This window comes from Procambarus clarkii, chromosome 22 (assembly GCF_040958095.1).
Source record: "Procambarus clarkii isolate CNS0578487 chromosome 22, FALCON_Pclarkii_2.0, whole genome shotgun sequence".
Taxonomy (NCBI): domain Eukaryota; kingdom Metazoa; phylum Arthropoda; class Malacostraca; order Decapoda; family Cambaridae; genus Procambarus; species Procambarus clarkii.
In genome coordinates this window covers 19,621,641-19,645,376 of record NC_091171.1, presented here as the reverse complement: position 1 = coordinate 19,645,376, position 23,736 = coordinate 19,621,641, and the positions used below count along the sequence as shown (strand labels likewise).

At 43.4% G+C, this 23,736-nt stretch overlaps 2 protein-coding genes across 8 annotated transcripts in view; both read right to left on the bottom strand.

Annotated features, from left to right (window-relative positions):
• LOC123757685 (ceramide synthase 6) overlaps nucleotides 1–23,736 on the bottom strand; it is a 103,056-nt gene that overhangs the window by 35,799 nt on the left and 43,521 nt on the right. Inside the window, exon 1 of one of the 2 annotated variants that reach the window (XM_045741543.2) lies at nucleotides 871–893. The exons of the other annotated variant lie outside the window; for it this stretch is intronic. The gene's annotated coding sequence lies outside the window, so the exon portion shown is untranslated. Of the gene's footprint in view, nucleotides 1–870; nucleotides 894–23,736 lie in introns of those variants that run through there. 2 annotated transcript variants of the gene reach the window in all.
• The window catches only part of LOC123757638 (bifunctional peptidase and arginyl-hydroxylase JMJD5), a 296,441-nt gene that overhangs the window by 229,799 nt on the left and 42,906 nt on the right, over nucleotides 1–23,736 (bottom strand). The gene's annotated exons all lie outside the window — the stretch shown is intronic.

Here is a 23,736-nt window from a genome sequence, read left to right as displayed (position 1 = left end):
ACACAAGCTTGATACCTGCTTGACACAAGCTTGACACCTGCTTGATGGGTTCTGGGAGTAGTTCTACTCCCCAAGTCCGGCCTTGTGACTGACTTGTGAATTTATTTAAATAATAAATACCTCAGATAACAGCTTGGGAGTCATTGTGCGTATATAGGGCGGAGCAGTGATGGGGGGGAGGGGGTCTCGGGGGGACTGTGGGGGGCATGTTGGGTGATGGGGTGACATGCAGCACTAAGTCATCGTAGCTATACAACACTATATAATAAGCCACGTACCGGTCACCGTCATCACAACTGATGACGTCCGCAAACACTTGGGAAACAGCGCTTGGCTGACCACCTCTCCCGACCACAACGCTGTAGATGCTTCACCTGTACTTCAACTTGAACACATCGCCAACTGAACCTAAACACCCAGCCTAACCTACGTCTAACTAAACACAAAACTTTAATATATCACAACAAACTTATTTTTATTACACAATACGTAAAAACTGATGAGTGCGTCGTGGGGGGACGGCCGCCGCTTTAACGAGCCTATCCTTTTGACAGGATGTCCTGGGCAAGGGATTTGGCACCTTGATTAACGAGCATTTGGCCTAATGTGGATAAGGGCAGGTTGTTACACACGACTTACAACTGATAATGTTCGGACTTTCCTTGAACAGTGTTTCGCTAACGTCTTCTGTTCAAAATGCACCTCTTGTAAATGTCTCTCCAAGGTACGCAAACACAAATATATTGGCCAACAGAACCTATATACCTAACCTAACCCAATCTAGGCCTAACTATATACCAAATTCTATTATATAATAATAATAATAATAATAATAATAATAATAATAATAATCAATATTTCAGAAAATACCTGATTTGAACACACAGTACTTGACAATTTATGAATGCGTGGTTTGGGGAGTGGCGGAGGTTGGAGGAGCACAGGAGGTGCTGCGTGGCGATGGATGATTAATTATAATCAGGGTTATTCTTATGACATATTGTAGCGACTTTCGATTAGAATACAGTATTTACAGAGTGACATCCCTGATAGGTAACTGATAGGCAGGTACAGAGCATCAATCAAGGTATCAGACACCTGAACCATGTTGATGGGATTACTTGTGGAACACCAGTGACGTGTGTCAGAACTGTGCGCTACGTAGCCAGTCTCCTTATCTGGTGGCGGCACACCCAGGCTGACACAGTTATGGCTGCCTCCTGATAACGCCACCACCCCTCATACTTCACCTCTTGCTCAAGTGTGACGGACACATTTAGTAGAGGGTTATGTCCCTCATACTTCACCTGCTTAAGTGTGAGGGACACATTTGGTAGAGGGCTGTGTCCCTCATACTTCACCTCTTGCTCAAGTATGACGGACACATTTGGTAGAGGGCTGTGTCCCTCATACTTCACCTCTTGCTCAAGTATGAGGGACACATTTGGTAGAGGGCTGTGTCCCTCATACTTCACCTCTTGCTCAAGTGTAAGGGACACATTTGGTAGAGGGCTGTGTCCCTCATACTTCACCTCTTGCTCAAGTATGACGGACACATTTGGTAGAGGGCTGTGTCCCTCATACTTCACCTCTTGCTCAAGTATGACGGACACATTTGGTAGAGGCTTGTGTCCCTCATACTTCACCTCTTGCTCAAGTGTGAGGGACACATTTGGTAGAGGGCTGTGTCCCTCATACTTCACCTCTTGCTCAAGTGTGAGGGACACATTTGGTAGAGGCTTGTGTCCCTCATACTTCACCTCTTGCTCAAGTGTGAGGGACACATTTGGTAGAGGGCTGTGTCCCTCATACTTCACCTCTTGCTCAAGTGTGAGGGACACATTTGGTAGAGGGCTGTCTCACCAGCACTCCGGAACCGGAAACCCTCTCCGCTACAACAAATACCCCCCCCCTCCCCCCCCCCCGCCACCAGCTCCCATCTTGCTATACATTCTCCGATACTGATGTCAACACAACGCATGTGGCGCACAACCCGTTCTCGCAAATTTAATAAGTCAATATTGACTTATTAAATATGTGCATAGGTGACATACTTAACATAATAGATACCCTTAAAAAGATTCATAGAAAACACCGACCTTACCTAACCTTGTTAGTATCTTAAGATAAGCATCTTATTGCTTCGTAATTACAATTGTTACTTAACCTATAATAGGTATAGGTTAAGTAATAATTGTAATTACGAAGCAATAAGATGCTTATCTTAAGATACTAACAAGGTTAGGTAAGGTCGGTGTTTTCTATGAATCTTTTTAGGGGTATCTATTATGTTTAGTATATCACCTATGCACGTAGTTAATAAGTCAATATTGACTTTACGAATTTGCGAGAACGGGTTGGTGGCGCAACAGGGGACCTCCCCCGCCCCCCAATCCCCTCCCCCGCCTAGTCTTTCCTCATATCCTCCGGCACCAGCCCCCCCCCCCCCATGGTCTCGTCACCAGCACCTCCCCATACATGACACGAGCACACGGGCCACCCAACACACACATTATTATGCCCTGTGATCCAGTTTGAACAACGTATTTATCGTGGAAACATTTCTTCTGACTTCCATGGCGACGACAGGCGGGCGCGCATATACAATCAACCCATACAACCCAAGCTGTAAGTCACATCTTGAGGTTATCTTGAAATGATTTCGGGGCTTAGCGTCCCCGGGGCGCGGTCCTCGACCAGGCCTCCCTTTTGTTACATCCCCCCCCCCCAAGTAGCAGCTCTCCCCAGGTACCTGTTTACTGCTAGGTAACAGGGCATTAGGGAGAAAAACTTTTTGCACATTTGTCTCTACCTCCACCGGGAATCGAACCCGGAACCTCAAGACTACGAATCCGAAGTGCTGTTAACTCAGCTGTCAGGCGCCCCTAACTAGCACAGATTTAAGCAAGTCAGTATTTGACATGCGTTGTGAATCTAACGGTCATATGTTATGTTGGCCTGCAAACAATATGAGATTCGAATTAGCAGAAACCAATGGGCAGTTTCTTTCACCCTGATGCCCCACCTAGCGGTAAATAGGTACATAGGAGTTAGACAGCTGCTACGGGCTGTTTCCTGGGGATGTGTGGGTGCGTATGTTCGTGTGCAAGTTAAATACATGTAGAAGACATAATAGAGGAAAAATAAATTTGTTAAGAGAGGTGGGGTCCAAGAGCTAATAGCTGGATTCTGCAAATTCAAATAGTAAATGCAAATAGTATATACACACTTGTATATACACATATAGTTGTCCTTATTGTTATGAATACAGTGATCATGCAGAGTATAAACCTGGGGTGAGTAATGATGACACAGTTCCATGATAAGACTGTGAGGCAGCAGTTATCTTGTGTAAACTGGCCGCTGTGTACACCTGCGGTCAGGTCAAGACCCGCCACACGCGGTCAGGTCAAGCGCCGCCACACGCGGTCAGGTCAAGCGCCGCCACACGCGGTCAGGTCAAGCGCCGCCACACGCGGTCAGGTCAAGACCCGCCACACGCGGTCAGGTCTAGAGCCGCCACACGCGGTCAGGTCAAGACCCGCCACACGCGGTCAGGTCAAGACCCGCCACACGCGGTCAGGTCAAGACCCGCCACACGCGATCAGGTCAAGACCCGCCACACGCGATCAGGTCAAGAGCCGCCACACGCGGTCAGGTCTAGAGCCGCCACACGCGGTCAGGTCTAGAGCCGCCACACGCCGCTACAGCCTCATGCCTGCGCTCTGACATCACTATACCCCATGTGAATGATCAAGTCCTCACACTTTCCCAGTTAACTCGTATCTTTAAACCCCAGATCGAGGCTCCTAGGATCCCAGTAAAAACAATTTCCGAAGTTAAGGCAATTATCAGCAACTGTGTAAAGTTGACACTGTTACATCACTCTGGCGGGCACAGCCGGCGGGCACAGCCACATTGGCCGGCCACCACAGCTACCATGCTCATTTCTTCTACACAAAAGCCTTTCCTGGGAATTTCTTGCACAAAAACTTTCACACAAACAATTACCGTCTGTAATCAAATCTGATGTTACTTAAAATAATGTTATGGTATCGACACCGTTGCTGGAGTGAGGAGTGGCAATTTCTTCGCCATCTATGGACCTGCACTCCAATTCCCAGGTATTAGGCGAGATGCGGACAACGCCATCGGTTTACAGTGGTGGTAGCGTTGGTAAAAGTTTCCTGTTTCATATCTCGGTTAGAAGGAGTTCGATGATGATAACCTCTGGTGGGTGGCATAATGATATCAACGCCATCTAGGCTGTGACTGCAATTACAAACTCAGTTCCCTGGTGTAAGGGTGTTATCCCAAGGTCACCCAGTATATTGACTGTCTAACTAATGACGTTTCATGTTCACCGAGGTAACGTAAGGAGGTGATTGCGCAAAGGAGGGTAGTTCACCTTGTGTTGTCCAGAACTTGTGACTTGGTCCTGTCAGAGAACAAAGTGGCCACCGTCGATAGCAGCAGTGTGTTAGCCGCTGGATTTATGCAGTGTTGTATGGACCGACATACCGGGGATGTGGCCAAGAAGAGTTACGAGACAATAGTAGTGCGTGTGTTGAGAAGTGCTACTAGTGTGTTGCTAGAGACTTCTGCCAGGGTGTTAACTACCCCTGTATGTGATAATTTGAGACCCCAGTCAGCATGTTGCTGAAGCCAATGTGTTTTTGGAGAGTGAATATGGGGTATTGGGAAACCGTGACGATACTGTGTGGACTGGCCCATGTTGATGAGGGTGAACTTGCAAATGATTGCCATTAAGTGTGGATGTGTACCTGGATGCAGTGAACTTGCCAGGATTTGATGAACACTGCAGATCTATTGAGTATCCTGAATGAAAGCGACACAGTGTAAATATGTGTAGTAATACTTACGAGACATAATATATATTGGTGAAGGTGATAATACATTGGTGATGGTGTAATTGTGTATTGTTTATCCCCCCCCCCCCTTTTATTCTATGCACTACTACTTGCCACAGCCAATTCTTCAAAACTTACCATCGACTTGGGGTAGGATCAAGAAGAAGTGATTATAAGACACGAATCCGGTTACTGGCCCAAGCTGGCCGTAACAATCAGTCATCACTAGAAAATGCCAAGCCTGGAAGGCAACATTGCACCGTCCATCACAAAGGTCAAAATCCCCTAGACATCATCCACGACGCCAATACCACAGTGGAAGGATGTAAAAAACATTGATGTCAAAGGACTCAAAATCATGGAGGATAATATCGAGTGGCAATAGACTAAACAACTGTGGGAAAGAATAGTTAGGGTAAAAGATTTATTCGTTATAAGTAATTATCAAAAGGAGGCACCAAACCGGGAAGGCTATGTAGCACCATCAAATGTGTGGAATAATCAGAGGGCGCTAAATATCACCAAGGATGCCAATACGAGAACAGAAACGCATAAGGCGAACGACAACAAAAGTATCCGAGTCATCAAGAATTCTATCGAGGAACAAGCGACCGCGGGGGACGGTCGGAAAACAAAACATGTTCGTCCTGGAAGTCAGGACATTCAAGAAGGATATGCACAACTGTAAGAGAGACAATGCAATTTGGAGAATAAGGAGCAGGGCGGCGCTCCATTAAGTGACCATGAGTTAAGCGAGTATGACCAATATGCAACCTTGCCAGAGCCGTTTCCCATCACCGGTTATTGTGGTAGGAGGACGGCCATGAGGACACACAACTCTTAAGAGTAAGCAGTTTGTTACCAGTAACAGAAGACCAACAAGCCTACCAACGGGTAAGGCTGGAGGAATGAATAACTGGGTAAAAGTCAGAATAAGGAATACTGTTGCAAGAGATGAGACAAGAGCAGACAGCTTTCCTAGTGGCAGCATCCACACACTCATTTAAAGAGACACCAATATGGCTGGGAACCCAGCAAAACTCAACAGACTTTAATTTACTATGAATAAGAAACATCAATGCTGTATCTAGACAACCACCGGATGAACCGGATTAAAGGACCCGAGAGCCATGAGGGCACTACGAGTCATCGACAACTACAAAGGAAGGATGACAACGAGAAAGCAGGAGACGAAAAGCATAGAGAAAAGCATAAAGTTCCGCTGTGAAGATACTAGTCTCCGGGGGTAAGTGACATATAAATGCTGTCAGGAAAAACAACAGAGTAACCTACACCGTCTGCAGACTTAGACTCATCGGTGAAGATGGAAACGGAGCGGGAGTGTGAAGAAAAGTGCTCAAGGAAAAGGCGTTTCAGGACTGTAGGAGGGGGTAAAAGCTTTAGTGATGCGGGTTAGGGATGTACAAAACTGCGGAAGGGGGACTCTCCACGGGGGCAAAGAAGGAACAACACGAGGAGAAATATTAGAAATACGAACTGAAAAAGAATCTGTAAGCGAGATAACCGGACAGAAAGAGGGAGGTGGTGAAGAGTAACAGCAACCACAGGAGGGGTAAAAGTTAAAGCACGACAGAGGCAAGAGGAAGGATGTTGCAAGGACTGCGCAAGATAGCGAAGACAGTAGCAATCACGGCGGTCCTGGAGAGATAGGAAGCCAGTGTCAATATACAAGCTGAGGACGGGAGTCGAACGAAAGGCACCAGAACTGAGGCGCAACCCAGTATGGTGCAAAGCATCAAGACGGCAAAGAGTAGAAGGAGAAGCAGACGAGTAAGTAGGGCAACCATAATTGAGTTTAGACAGGACGAGAGGGAAATGTAAAGCGAGGAGGCTGCGCCTATCCGCTCCCCAAAAAGTATGGGACAACACCTGAAAGAGGGTAAGGGCCTTAGAGCATTCAACTCAGAGGTAAGAGATATAGGGTGACCAAGACAAATGAGTGTCAAAAATCAGCCCCAAAAGCTTAGCGGAATCCTTGTACACAATGGGGTGACCATAAAGCGACAAAGGACGAAGAACGACAAGCTTCCAAGTAAAAGTCATAGCACAAGTCTTAGATGTTGAGAACCTGAAACCATGATCGGTGGCCCAAGACGACACGGCATCAATCGCAAGTTGAAGCCGGTGTTGAAGAAGAGGCGAATCATCACCCCGACAGCAAAGGGTAAGAACGTCGACATAGAGAGCGGAGAAGACGCCAGAAGGAAGAGAGGATAGAAGACCATTGAGGGCAACCAGAAAAAGAGTAGTGCTCAGAACACTACCTTGGGGCACAACTTCGTATTGCTGAAAAAGAGACAGAGAGAGTGGTAGCAAGCCTCACCCGAAAGGAACGACGAGAGAGGAAGCTTTGGAGAAAGAAAAGGAGATTACCACAAAGGCCAAAAGAATGAAGTTGGGACAGAATATGTATCTCCAAGTGGTGTCGTAAGTTTTTTCCAGGTCAAAAAGAACGGCATTAATGGAGGTCTTTGCAGCAAAAGCAGCACAAACATAGACCTCCAAGTTCACCAGGACATCTGTTGTGCTGCAGCACTTGCGGAAACCAAATTGAGAAGGGAAGAGGTGGTGATAGTGTTCTAAGAACCACATCAGAGGAACGTTAACCATACATTCAAAGAGTTTACAGACAACTCGTGAGGGCAATAGGGCAAAAGTCCTAAGGGGAAGTTCCCAGAGACCCTGGTTTTCGAACATGGAGGACAACGGCATCGAGCCAGTCCTCAGGGACTGACGACGACTCCCAGATCTGATTATACAGACTCGGCAAATACTGAGACGTGCATAGCAGGAGATGGCGAAGCATCTCATAATGAAAGCCATCGCAGCCTGCCGCCGTAGAACCGCAGAGGGCCAGGCCAGACGGAAATTCAGAGAGAGAGAAGGGATCATTATAGGGAAGTCGGAGATGAGTGCAGAAATCTAAAGGACAAGATTCAGGACAGGTTTACGAAGAAAGAAAGATTGAGGAAGATGAGAACCAGAGCTAACAGAAGAAAAGTGAGAACCCAGTTCGGTAGCAACCTGCAACGGGTCCGTCACAAGAGTACCACGGAGGTGAAGGACCGGAGAGACATCAGGAACGAACTTACCCGCTATCTTGCGGATATGCTTCCAGATGTGCGGCAGAGGATTTTCGGACGTAATGGTGGAGACATAAGACATCCAACATTCACATTTAGCCGTACGGATAGTCCTACGGGCCACCGCACTCGCCTTCCAAAACAAAACAAAAGAATCAGCCGTCTGCCGGCGGCGGTGTCTCTTCCAGTGGACAGCCCGAGCACAGCCTGCATTCCACCAGGAAACACACTTCTGCGGTCCCCGAGAGGAAGAGAGAGGAAGAGAGAGGAATAGAGCGGAGGGCAGTGTTGGAAGATGGTGTCATGAAAAAGGAGGAGAGGGAGAGACAGAAGGGAGAGGTCAGAGAGAGCAGCACTGAGGGTAAATAAGTTCCAGTCTGCCTTAGCAAACTGCCACCTAGGAAAGGAGAGGGGAGAGTAAAAAGAGCAAAAGGTAAAAAGGATGGGGAAATGATCACTGCCATGAAGGTCATCAAGAACTCGCCACATGAAATCCAAGTAAAGAGACGACGAGCAGAGAGAAAGATCAAGACAGGAAAGGGTGCGAGTCCGAGAGTCCAAAAGAGTGGGCTCACCAGAATTCAGAAGAGACAGAGAAGAAGAAAGTGTGAACGGTTCAAGAAGGCGACCCCGGGTGTTTGTCAGAACATCACCCCAAAGGGTATGACGACAGTTGAAATCACCTAGCATGAGCACAGGGTCTGGTAAGGAGTCCAGTTTTTGTTTAAGATCGGGAAGAGAAAGTGGGACACTCGGGGGTAGATAAATGGAACAAACCGTGTACCATTTCCTCACAAAGATATGGGCAGCAGAACAATGGAGAGGCGATGGAAAAAGTAAGGGGACATAGGAAACATCACAGCGAATCAAGAAAACAGAAGAGTTAGGAGCCCGAGCTGTTGCTGGGGGGATGGGGGGGAGAGAAAGGAATAGCCACGGAAGCGACCAGGACGAGCACCAAGCATCGGCTCCTAGAGACAAAGGGGCGAAAACCGTGAAATCAGAAGTTGGAGTTCAAGGAAATTGGCATAATAACCACGAATGTTCCACTGAAGAACAGACATTGACAAGAAGAGAAAGGACAGCAACAGAGAACAACGAAGAAACAAAGGTGAAAAAGGAACACAGCACGTTAAAGAAGCACAGGATTAGCGAAGTCAGGGTTAGGGAGCATGGGCAAGCTGAGTAAAGATGGAGGGAAGGGAGTGGGAGGACAAACCAGAGGCTGACGTGCAGGGACAGGAGGAGGAAGGGGGGACAACCGTGGGTCAAGGACAGCAGCAGGACAGGTAGAAACCAGGGAGTGCACCTCAGCAAGGGCAGCAACCGAGGAGGAAGTGGGGGCCAGAGAAACCTCCAAAGCAGGAACAGGGAGCGCAAGCACCAAAATGGGAGGGGGATGGAGCGAGAGTGTCAGAGGTAGGGGGCGAGGAAGAAAGCGAAGCCTTCTTACCCGCCGGGAAGGAGGAAGGAGAGGAGCCAGGCTTTCGCTTCTGACTCAATGAGACATGCGTCCCAGCAACAATGTACTGGGCAATAGATTCAAGCTTCTCAACAGGAGAAGCAGAACGAGAGCAAACACGATGGCCGTTGGGAGAGCGATGGACATCAGCCCTCACTGACAGGCGGCGTGGAGAGCTAAAAGACGGAGGAGAAGGATTGGAAGAAGACTTGGAAGAAGACGAGGAAGAAGACACAGGAGACATGATAGACTGGGTAGAAAGAAGGGGAGCCCCTGAAAGAGAGCCATGAGAGGGACCCTTCAGGACAGAACTCAAGGGAACAGAGGAGGCGGTGGTGGGCGTGTCTGGGTCTAAGGCCTGGAAACGGTTGTGAGACTGAGGAAGACGGTAAGGATGAGGAGAGAAAGAGCGCAACATGCAAGCATAAGAGACGTTAGCATACGGTGGAAGACAGCGAACTTGGCGCCTCGCCTCAGGAAAAGACAAATGTTCCCGGTGCTTCAAGTTGAGGACGGCCGCGGGAGAAGATAGGGTGGGCTTCACCGCAATTGAGGCAGCGAGCTTGGGGAGAAGTGCACTCCGACTTAGAGTGACCTTCGTCCCCACACACAGGACAAAGAGAGAGAGAGTACCGGAGCAGTGGAGGGCTGCATGCCCAAACCTTTAGCACTTATTACAGAGCCAAGGAGAGGGAATGTACTCCTGGACAGAGCACCTGGCACCAGCAAGAATGACAGAGGGCAGAAGGGTCCTACCATCAAAGATAATCTTCACAACCCAAAGGGGTTGACGGCAGCGACCACAAGGGGGACGAGTAAACGAGTCTACCTGGAGGACAAAATGGCCCTGGGCTTCGAGGATATGCCGAATATCTTCGTGGCAGTCCTGTAGATTCCGAACACTGGTTGCAACATGGGGTGGGAGGAGAATAGTGCCAACACTGGCATTCAACCAAGCGTTCTTGGAAACCCGAACAGGGTTCACGCCAAGGCAGGATAAGGCGGCCAAGTGGGAGGCTGCATCCTAAGAAGGAGCAGCAACTACCCGTGTACCGAGACGGGTGTGACTGAAGGTGACAGGGGCACCTACTGAATCAATAAGGTGCCTATGGAGGGAGAAATCGTCAGGAGGCGTAGTATCAATAGGGAGAAGATCAAAGTATTTGGCTCACGAAGCGGGACCAAACAAGGTTTGATACGCATCAGTACGTGAAGGAATGGAGCGAGTGCGGCCGTGGCAAGGACGGCATTGAAAACCCCCAGAGAGGGGTTAAAAGGTGCAGTAGTCACAACTAGAGACTGAGCCATGCCAGGGGACAAGGTGGTCACCACTGGGGGCTTGGGACTCAACCCAACCACAGAGGAGGGAGGGGAGCCGAGGGGAGTAGTCAGGAGGGTCAAAAGACCCTCCTTTGACCCCTCGGGGCCAAGGTCAAAGGTCGGGGCCCAATGCAGCAGAGGCTACAATGCCCGGTCTTCCCACACAGGCCGACTCGGGGGCTTGGTCACCCACCCCACGAGCCCGAGAAGGTAAAAGAGGAACATTAATAGACATAAGAGATGAGAGGAAAGACTTTCATTCACAAATGTGCTCCCACACCCATCATGGAGCCACAATTAGAGGCAGGACACCCAACAAGAGACATGTTGCCAATCTTGCCGGGGCCCCATAGGGGTGTGTTGTGAGTATACGCCCCACAAACGCCACCTTAAGAACCGTCAGTCCGTCCTTTCAGTGACGAAAGGAGGATTAACAATAAAAGGTTCCCCTCGCTCGACACGTTGGGTACTACAGTTCTACGGGTGCAAGAGTATGCCTCCTCAAAACACCCGGGCGTCAAAACAAAAGAAGGCCAAATGAACGATCAAAACAGGCACAAGGTCAGCGGGAAATGTCAATTAGAAAGAAGAAGACGGGGGGGGGGGGGGGGGGGGAGAACAACGAAACAAAAGGAAAAGTTGTCCAGCAAAATTGGTGAGGACAGCAGCAGGAGTATAAGGCCACAAAAGGACAGAGGACTGTCCCATGGAGCATCACACTCTGGCAGCCGCCCACCAAGCCCCCTCATGGCAACAATGAGCCGGACAGGGAGGAGGGAAACACAAGCAAGAAACTAACCAAACAAAGACAATCGGTGGCAGAGACATTTATGCCAACCATGTGTTCCAGACCAAACTAGACCATGCCTGAACCTTCAACAAAATCGACCGAGACTTCTGAAAATTTACAAGAACTCCAAATCTCACTGACTAGGTAAGAACCAGATCCTTGATATGCAGACTAGTAGACTGACTGGGAGCCCAAACCATCTAGTCAGCAAGATAGTCAAAGATGCGGGTTTTCAAAGGAAGTTAAGAATCCACTACCTGCTATAATGTGGTGAATGCCCTGAGCACCAGGTTCAGGTAGAAAAAAAAGGGAGGGTGGGGAGGGAAGAATCTTTGCAGTGGTAACAAAGATGTCCTAAATGAAATCTTGAACCAATCACTAAACCCTGGATGAATAGGGATATGCCAGTATGTATTCTAAAGGTAGTCATCATGCACAAGGTCAGACAAAGAATGAAGCTATTTCAATCCCCTCCCCACCTACAGGGAGGGTAAAGCCTCCAAAACTGCATGGTTGACAGTCAACCCTGCACCTGTGACACCAAAGGGGACATGAAGATTAGGCCCTGAAAAACCATCCAAATAAATTGCGAAAATATTCAGGAATTACTCCCTATGAGTAACCCAACCTCCTCACACGTGAAAAGAAAGTGATGGTAATTTGGTCTGTCCTGGACAATTATCAAGGGTCCAGAACACATAAAAATAGTCACTTTCCTATTTCACATGTGGGTTTGGGTTAATTTTCAGCCACGTTAATGTGACATTCTCTACTCACTCCCTATGCTTTCATTCATCAATGATTGCCTTGTTCGTAGCTATCCATAATGATAATGAAAATTCTCTCACTTTTAGTAGTACAGAACATATTGTTTAACTAAAGTACCTTCTCCCTGGTTTAGAATATCAATAACTTGAATGTCACTGAAGTAGCTAGGTAACTAACAAGACATATAAGCAGGTACAAGAAATACTATACAATATTGCACATTTAACCTGCCCTTTCACATAACACATCGTATTTGATAAAAATTCCCAACATCAAAGATGTACTGTACTAAAAATCATACCAGCTTGCAAAATTTACATGTCCCATTTTCTATTTGCAGGTTCTTGGTTAGACTAGGTTTGGGCAATTTAGTACATCATTTTAGTGACGTTGTGAATGCTCAAGAGGATGGGCTGGCATATTACAGATTATTCAATTCAGGTAAAATAAATTGGTATTACATGATGGCCCACAATGGGGACAGAACTCCAGTGTATGCATGCATGGTCAAGGCTGCCGCATCAGCCAAGAGCACTTGGGCAACCTCCTCCTCCAGTAACAGGAGAGAAAAGGGCAAAGCAGAAGCCAAAAAGGAAAGCGAGCCTGAAAGTATTGTACCACTGTATCTCATGACAGGGTGGAGGGGAGTGCACCAACACTATGCAAAAGGCCTCCACTCACAGCACTAATGCCAAGAAATTCAGACCATGGAGCTGGACGGCAAAACTGCCGTGAAGCCCAGACACACCAACAAAATGACCACCTGAGGCAAGACTACATGAAGCTGCCACATGCCCACAATCTGACCCCACAATGCATAGCTCAAGCATTCAGGAACCACAGAAAGAACATGAAGCTGCTAAGGTAAAAAGGGATTGTCTGCAAGCCAGGAGATCGGAGCAACTTCACATCTCAACCTCGAGGGTGAAACACACACACTCAAAAGAGGCATGTGTATTTCATGAGGCAGGTCCATCAGAGAGGTAAAGTCTCAACCCCCTCACCAGAAGCAAATCCACCCCCTAAGGATGGGGCAAGCTACTACCTGTTGTTGATTCCCAGGATCAACGTCCTCGCGGCCCGGTCTCTGACCATGACCTGACCAGGTTATTAGTCTGATCCACCAGGCTGGCCAGGTGGAACAATCACATGCCAGAACCAGGCGACGTGGCTGTTTGCAACCTGACGTATTAGTCACAACCTGGTTGATCAGGTATCCTTTGAAGGGGCTTGTCGAGTTCTCCTGAATACTGCAAGAGGTTGGGCAGTTATGATCTGTATGTGTAGGGATGTAAGTAATTATCAAAAGAAGGCACCAAGCCGGGAAGGCTATGTAGCACCATCAAATGTGCGGAATAATCAGAGGGCGCTAAATATCACCAAGGATGCCAATATGAGAACAAAAATGCACAAGGCGAACGATCTCAAAGGTATTCAATTCATCAAGAATTCTATCAAGGGACGAGTGACTGCGAGGGACAGTCAGGAAGCAAGATACACGTTCGTCCTGGAAGTCTGGGCATTCAACAAGGATATACACTACCGTAAGAGAGACAATGCAGTTTGGACAATAAGGAGCAGGGTAGTGCTCCATTAAGTGCCTGTGAGTTAAACGTGTATGGCCAATACATAACCTCGCCAGAGTCGTTTCCCACCGCTGGTTACGGTGGTAGGTGGAAGGCCACGGCGACACATTACTCTTATGAGCATGCAGCTTGTTACCAGTAACAGAAAACCAACAATCTTGCCAACGGGCAAGGATGGAAGAATGAGTAACTGGGTAAAAATTGGAATAAGGAATACCATTACGGGAGATGGGACAAGTGTGGATAGCTTCCTTAGCGGCAACGTCTGCACGATCATTTAAGGACATGCCAATATGGCTGTTAACCCAGGAAAACTCAACTGTCTTGTATCTACTGGAGATAAGAAACAGCCAATGTTCAATCTCGATTACCACCGGATGGACTGAATTAAAGAACTCCAGAACCATGAGGGCACTGTGAGTCAACTACAACAACAAAGGAGGATTGACAGCGAGAACAAACACAGTTGACGAAGAGCATAGAGAATAGCATAAAGCTCTGCCGTGAAGATGCTAGTCTCCGGAGGCAAGCAACACATATAGGTGTGGTCAGGAAAAACAAGAGAGTAGCCTACATTGTCTGCAGACTTAGACCCATCAGTGACGTGATGGAGGCAGTAGTTGAGTATTAGTTACTACATTACTGTATTAGCCAGTCTTTATACAGATATAAATATTATAAAACCTCTGGATGTAATAGGAGTTAACCCAAGACCCACAAAAAAATTCTGCTCTTATTTTTAATTACTTACTATTCAATGAGGTTATTGTGTACTAGTGGCCTGTGATTATCATCACAATTTGGTTGTTCAATCAGAGTTTAGTACTGTACTGTATACACTATATCCCTGCCCAAAAAGCTATGCGTGTTAGTGGCTTTACAAGAATGTAAAAACATCAATGCTATGTACTCTCATAAACCCAATGTACCTTCTTGTATATAAATAAATAAGTACTGTAAATAAAAATAGTTTAAATATTTTGGCAACAACATTCCCAGACAGAATAGCAGCAAGGGAGTGGGTTACAACACACTTCCTTTGAGTTGTCACTGAGACAGGTTAACATGTTATATAGTTGTACATTTTACATTGTAAGCACATGCATAGTACTCAATCACATTATTTTGGTCACATACAGTATGTGTGCAGAATTTGAGCCAAATACTGTACAAAAATACACAATGCTAACTAATATATGAAGCTACAAACATGAAAATTATCCAAGTTGATCATTTGAGCCCTCTCACCCCTACACCATAAGTCTACAATCTGTGTATGTAGTGCTGACGATCCCTTCACCCAGTTACTGTGAACACCTCATATAACCAGAGAGCAGATTTTTTTTAATAAACAGGCTGAGTGGCACTTTTGATGACAGCCATTTCTTGAGTCTTAAAAGATATGGTTCTGGAAATATTTGCATAATAATTAAGTACATTCCATTCAATTACAGATACATTATATTTGCAGATAATACTGTACATACAAAACCTGAATTAGATGACAGCTAATTTGAACAAAGCAGGAAGGCTTGCCAAGGATAAGTGTGGAGAGATTGATTGATGAAGATTAAGCCACCCAAGAGACAGAGTGTGGAGAGAGGTAGTGCTATCAGATACAGGGAAGGTAGGGGATAGAAGGAAGTGAGAGTGGCTAGGGTATTGCAAATGTGAAGGAACTAGGATGTCACAAGGTTCGGCAACATGGTTGGGCATAGTCAAAGATTAGGAAACAGAAGGTTTCCTTAACTTTGGGTAAGGAAGAGGATGACTCGGGTTTCTAGTTTTGGCTGGGAGACAGAGGCACATGGTAAAGAATACTTGTCGTTTTGTTGTTTAAGAGTTTACAATGTCATCAGGTGTTTCAGATGAAGAGGGAACTTGAAAGATGCTAAGATGGGGCAAATATCAGTTTTGATTGTATATGTAGTAGGATCAATGGGAATAAGCAAAGGCATCAGACTATGAAGTAGGTTCCAAATTAAATTTTAATTTAATTAATCTCTTATTTATTTATATATATAAAGAGTTCTGACATTCTTGTACTGCCACTAGCACGCATAGTGTTTCGGGCAAGTATTTAATCCTAATTTTCCCGGAATACGACCCACCAAATCATTTAACAAGGTACCCATTTCATTGTTGGGTAAACAGAGGCTACTTTAAGGATTGGTGCCAGTAAATCCTTCCCGGTCAAAGCGCTAATGAATCACCAGGCAAGTGTCTTACCACTTTGTCACAGGGACTACTACTTCCCAGCTTGGTGGTGCAGAGTTTGGATGGACACGTCCGGAAAGTAAAGCAGCAAGAGAATACTTTTTGGAGGCATTTTAATTTGCATCTTGCCATAAAGCAGGTTGGACTGCACTAACTTAGAGTGGCTGGATTTGCAACAAATTGACAAAAGACCACTGTACCCTAACAAACCCTATGGCCAAATTTCTAGGAAATATTGCACAAGTGTTAAGAAGGGATGTATTCCTTTGTTAAGGCTGAGAAGAGTATTCAAATAAATTTTTACAACATTGAAGATGCAACATAATTTACCACCAAGGGGGGGGGGGGTCAGATATCATGGAATGGGTATCATTCTGCTCCAACAGCATTCAACCTCACATTTTTACAATTGTTACTAAGCTGTATAAATATTCAAAGGCAAGGTAAACAAAGTGCCTGCTCCTAAAAAGCAGGAGCCAAAGTCAGGCTCCATTACAGTAGCGTATGCAGACCACAAGCAAGCTGCTCCTGGTGAAAGGAAGGAGCTGATCTTCCCGAGAAAGACAATCCATTATCCTGGTCGTCCACCACACGAGTTTTGGAGGGTTAAGATGAACCAACCGTGCATAAACCACAAAGACAAGCTTCTCTTCCCTTCATCCCCATCCACCACGGACCCCTATACAAAAGTGGGTAGATTCAGAAATATGAACCCCAAGGACAGCAGAAATAGTATAGGATGGCCACCATTTACCTGGATTGGGTCTCGGTAGGTCTACTTCCCAAGCCCGGCCTGAGGCCAGGCTTGACTTGGAATAACTTGGTTAAACAGGCAAGGTTAAACAGCTTGCAGCTGTCCGTAAGCCCACATATCAACTACAGCCTGGTTGGTCCGGTACTTCTTGCAAGAATTTATGTACAGTGTAATTGGTTTTTGAAGAAGTTCACTCTATTCTGGCAATATTTCTAATACTTGCTGGGAGAGTATTGCACAGCTCTGGAACTCTGATGTTCAGACAGTGTTCTCTGATTGTTCTATTCTACATTTCCTTCCGTATCTTTCATTCACGTATGTTGTTACTCTACTGTGCAAATTTGGGACCTGGCCCTCCAGTATCTTCCATGTATAGATTATTTGATACCTCTCTTCTCCTTTCCAGAGTACATCTTGAGAGGTTTGAGACAGTCCCAGTAGTTTAGGTGGTTTATCATGCTTCTGTGTGCCGTTTATAAAATACCAGGGCAGTCCAGTATGCCTAATTCACCACAATCTGACTAATTCAGTTGGGTGGCAATAAAACTTCTGTTTTATCCTTATTCCTACCAAAGAAGTATGTTCCTCCCAAGCAGTGTCAGCTTCCTGGGAAGATTAAATTTCCAGATGAATTAAGTGTTATATTGAACGGTGTATTGATACAAAATATACAAAGTTTCTAGATATCATCAGATGCCAATATTAGAGCAAAGACAAGATGAGCGACATCAGTGGTATCAGATTTACCAAGGATTTATTGTAGGACAAATGATGAAAGGGAAATTGAGAAAGCAAGATTTCCAATTGTCCTGAAAATCGGGACATTTTATGAGAAGGTGCGAGACTTTGAGGGTTTTGGCTGCAGTTTTGACTAAGGTGCAGATCATTAAGTGCGCACAAGTTAATTGCATGTGGCCAATAGGTAACCCAGCCAGAGACATTTCCTATTTTTGGTTATAGAGGCAGGAGGAAGGCCATGGAAATAGGTCACATTTGATAGTACAGTACTGTACATAATTTATTTCTCGTAATGGCAAGGAAACAAGGAATACACAGACCTCCATGCATTACAAACAGATTGGACAAAAACAAAGTTGAACAAAAACAAAGTTTAACAAAAACAAAGGTTTTTGTTCAACTCCTCACCTTAGGTCAAAGGAGGCATTCATAAGCCACCCCTCCCCCCAATTGCCCTTGGAATTACTGAATCACTGTACATTAAGGCACTGGTCACAAGGGAAAATTTAACTAGGTGTGGTTGAGTGGAACCAGACAATTTAGGCATTAAGGGATAGGTTTTCTTTCCATGAAATGTCATTGAGTCAGACTAGTGCATTATGGCCAACAGACAAATGAGCTAACAAAGTGCCCCATTCCCAATGGGAAACATTATGTTTAACAGTTTATTAATGTATATACTACAGCTACTTATCTCTCTTCATTATGTAAAGAAGGCTGAATTTATTATTAGGTAGTATAATCTGAAGGGAATTGGCTTTGGGAGTAGGGGCCATGTTTGAATGGCAAATTTTACTACCTTATCAGCCAGTTCAATGTAGATGACAATGAACTGATAATGTACATTCATTGTCATACATTGCAATGTGACAAAGTACACAGATTCCTATAAGCCCATAATAAAATTTATATGAAATAAACAAACAACAAAGCTTATGACATCTGTACACACCCTTGGGCCTTCACGCAAGGAATGCACCGCAACCTCAATAATACCACATAAATGTGCGTGTTGTAAAAACATTAGCTGGAAAACATGCAATGAAGCAATACATTTTCATACAATGAGATCACTAAAAGGTGTGTTTAAGATTAAACTTTTTCATCATGCTGTCGCTCAAAAGTTACTTTCAAGAACTGTCCTTTGCTCACTGGACACAGGCTGCTCAAGTCTTGTGTGATCTAAGATTCACGAGTCATGAGGTCTCATTATCATAATGCAACATACAGTTAATCAATTTATAAGTTTCCTTTTCACAATGATCTATACTGGAAATTTTAAGGTTAATGAAGAGGTTTGAATTAAATTAGTGTTACATACAAGACATTTATTAAGGAATCCACAAGTACATTGAATTTGTATCTATTCTATTTCAATGTTCTGTAGATAACTCATTCAATGTTTATATCTACTGTTACACAAATGTTTCAACAAAGACTATTTGCAAATAATTATTCACTTGGTCTAAATTTACAAGTTAAATGCTTAATTATTGTGTGTACTTACTGTGCACATAATTACTGTGTGTACACAATAATGTGCACAGTATTTGACATGCACATGCCCCCTGTGCAAAGTTTTTGCATTTGCTTGTTTTTGCAAAAACCTATGCATGCAGTAGTTTGGACCTTGGTGTGTTTCTCTACCTGTGTTTGCTTTGCATATTGCCGCTCTACTTCCTTCACACAGGGTGAAGTGAGCAGCACATACCTTCTGTGCAAGCGCATTACCACAAATTCAGAGAAGTGAGGGATACGACATCTGCCAATATTTTGCCAGTTAGTGCAATTAAAATAAAAATCCAATTAATAAAATTCTACAATTTCTTTCAATAAAAAGCTCTAGAAACCTAGATTTTTGGCGAGGGTTTGGTGAACACAAGGAATTGAATATTGTATAACAGCATTTTTTAATACATTATCATCAACATCATACCAAGTGAAGGACATTGCATTTCAGTAGTTGTTGTAGCTCATACAGTAGAGTAGAACTCTGGCTTCTATTCCTCAGGAAACACTAAAATTATATGGAGTTTAACCTAATTTACCAATTAGACCCATGAACCTTCCCTGCACAATTACACCAAGCTAGCCAAAGCCCATTTTCTGTTACAAAATATATACTTGGTCCACTATTATCCGAGGCACCATTGGATATCATGTAAAATGTTGAAATCTTTTTATGCTCTGTATTTTTGTTAACATTTACTTCTTTTGAGGAGAGGGTTGGAGGGGTTGACAAAATATAATATAGTGTGTACAGTATATGTTTTCTTTGAGCACCTCTCAATATTTAATACACAAATCAAAGCAGGTTACTATGCTCATCACCTTAATGCTGTACCTATAAGTGAACCAAGGCCTAAAACTGTAATAATTAGAAAAAACATCCATTAAAATACTTCCACAATATATGATAAGTAAATAATTTAAATACACTTACATCATTTTCATATAAACATTAAATTGTGCCTGGAGTTCTACTTTACTGTAATTAACAGGCAAGATTAATGAAATAAAAAAAGCAGTGAAAAGCTACATAATATTGTACACAAAACTTAACAAAATAGCAAGAAATAAATCCATAAGACCTACACCACAAGGAGATCTTCCAGATGAGTATATGTGTAGCCAAACAAAATAAAATACACCAATCACATATGTAATCAATCACATATGCTTATGTAATCAAAATACTAACCATACATTTTTCCAGCCATGAGGACTTCTTTGACCAATATGAAGAATATATTTAGAAATCAGTTTCCAAACTTCAAGAACGCTTGATCTAAGCGACTAGACCGTGTCATTGTACATTATGATATCAGATCACAAGGAAAGCCCCCTGCAAACACACAACATAACAGTCCTTATGATTCCCTTGTTACAATACATCTTGTAAATAAAGTTGTTAAATCTTGTTATAATGTTTTTATGATGTATTAGAATGTTGTTACGACTGGCTATATTGGTTGTAACAATTGTTAGGTGTTAAAACTTGTTCAAACATTGTAACAATGTCATAGTTTTGTTGTATGTTTGGTGGACAGAACCAAGGAAGTAGGGCAAGTTAGTAAGGATTACACGAAGATAAATGAGACATTTTGTCATTTATTTAATGACAAATGTTAAAAAAAAAGGGGCGGGCAAGGAATTACCAATAAATCAAGTGTTGAATATAATAACACACGCTTCTGGTGGCCTTAAAGTTCCTCAACACGCTTAACTCAAATTACACCAGGTCTTAATAACACAAGACCTTAAAGACCCAACTGCCGCCTACTGAGAGCCAGGATAAAAAGTTGTCTTCCTCTACAAAACAAAGGGAACTGGCTAGATTAGAAATCAACCACAAAAACTTGTACAAATTCCACCAGAAAGCATAAATGAAACAATACTGCTTGAAGAAAATAATAATGCACTCCATTGGCAACAAGATCATTGCCATGGGATAGCTACCCGAATCCTGATGCACAAACCCACCACCAGATGACAGCTCAGGTCACCCAAGGTTTCATGCCCAGCCCACCAACCCCATGAGAAAAGAGGAGAGGATGGGAATGTAGAAACATAAGGGGCCCACCAGAAAATGGTATTTCATTACATTCATTCCTATATTTCTGGGAGGGACCCCTCAGTAGCTCCTTGAGCTAACTCAGTGCATCACTAGAGGGGGGGGGGGACAATTTTTCTGGAGAGGAAGAGAGATTAGTAAAGCAAAGCAGGCTGACTGGCCTTACCTGTGGAAAAAGAATTATCAGAAGACTGTAAGCTGTGTACAAAATGCCAAAGTGTAACAAGTGCAGCGAGGCAAAGGTATATCACACAAATAATGAGACTAACGGTATGTTGGACTGCCAGAAACTCCAGGAATGAATATTAGCCACTGACATATTGGCAAGGAAAGCTATCATAGCAGCGAACTTCCACAAATCATGAGTAAGGGTACACGGTCAGGAGGGAAAAAGAGGGCACATATTAGTTAAAAAGTCGCACATATTAGTTTAATCAGGAAAAACAATGGAGAAGCTAATACTGACAGCAGACTCAGATCCACCTGTGAACAGAGCAATGGAATGCGAGAGGAAAAATGTTCAAGGGGAAATTGTATTTTAAAACAATAATAGTAGTACTGTATGAGCTTTCACCATGTGGGTCAGGGGCTTGCAAAATCTCACAAGTGAGACCCCTCCATGGGACAAGGAACAACATGAACACACATTTTCCAAATGTAATCCAAGAAAGAATCTTGCAAATGAGCCATCCTTGCAGGAAAAGGAAGGTGGTGAGATGGAATAGAGTCCATCTGAGGGGCTGTAGTCAAAGCACAGCACAAGTGGGAATAGGGATGATGCAGGGGACCATGCAAGATAGCAAAGGCAGTGAAAATCATGATGATTCTGAAGAGAGGGGCTCTGATTTCAACATGCAAGCACTGGGTGGGGGATAAACAGAGGCACTTGACCCAAGGCATAAAGACAGCGAAGGGTCGAGGAAGAGGCAAAGGAATAAGCAGGGAGGCTATTATTGAGTTTAGACGGCATAAGAGAGAAGTGCAAATAGTGTTCACCTATCAGCTCCCCAAGAATTATAGGACAAGACAAAGGAAGGTCCTTGGAGCATTCAACTTAGTGATACAAGATATAGGTGACAGACAAATGAATATCAGAGATCAACCCCCATGAGTTTTGTATTATCCTTATCAGATGAAGATTTCCATAGAGCAACAATGAGGGATTATGAATGACATGCCTACGAGTAAAAATCATAGCACAAGTATGTGCTGCCAAATCCATTTGGCTGAATGCAAGCACCAGATGATGGGCCAAGCAACAGTTACAGATATTGGGCTAATGTCTCCAGGCAGAAGAGCCATGTGGCAGGTTCACAGGCACCTCAGGTGTCCTGGGTTGCCATCTGGTGGCAACCATGCACATCATCATTACCGAAGTTACTCCACAACAAGGATCATCTTCCTTGTTACCCCCCCCCCCTGAGCTGACTCATTTTCTTCAAGCAATAGCTTGTTTTGTTGAACTTTATTCTTTCTGGTGAGTTACCCGCAGTTGCTGTGGTTTCTCTCTCATCCCCTGCTTCTCTTGCCCTGTAGAGCAAACCAGATTCTGGCTGTCTCGGAGGCCAGGTGTGTTGGGCCAAGGCTTGGGGTCAGAGCTAAGCTTAGGAAGCTGGAGGGTCCCTCCTTGAAAAATGCATGTTGGCTGATTTTTCACTTGACACCCACACTGCACCCTGTTCACCCAAGATAGAAAATCAAATTTACACGTTGAAAACTCTTGCACACCACATGCTCGTAATTACCAAACTTCAGCTAATGAAGTCACATCGAATGCATTTTCAACTGATGGTGCCTCATGATGAGGTGAAATTCTCTTATCATCTTTTATAAATGTGGAGTTTCTCATATTTACAGAAAACATGTAATTTTTAAATGTACTGCTCAGTCACAAACTAAAAAAATAATGCTTACTATATAAAAAAAATTAAAGATCATTTAATCACACAAAATGAATAATTATCAAATGTTTAAAACTCCTTAATAAGTATTTAAATTTATAATAAAAAATGTAATTTAACACAAGTACTGTATATTCATAAGATACGTAAAATAGTAGATTCACAGGTTTCATCTATTTGAGTGAAAACATTTAGAATTATATATATATATATATATATATATATATATATATATATATATATATATATATATATATATATATATATATATATATATATATATATATATATATATATATATATATATATATATATATATATATATATATATATATATATATATATATATATATATATATATATATATATATATATATATATATATATATATATATATATATATATATATATATATATATATATATATATATATATATATATATATATATATATATATATATATATATATATATATATATATATATATATATATATATATATATATATATATATATATATATATATATATATATATATATATATATATATATATATATATATATATATATATATATATATATATATATATATATATATATATATATATATATATATATATATATATATATATATAAACTGTTCTACATACTG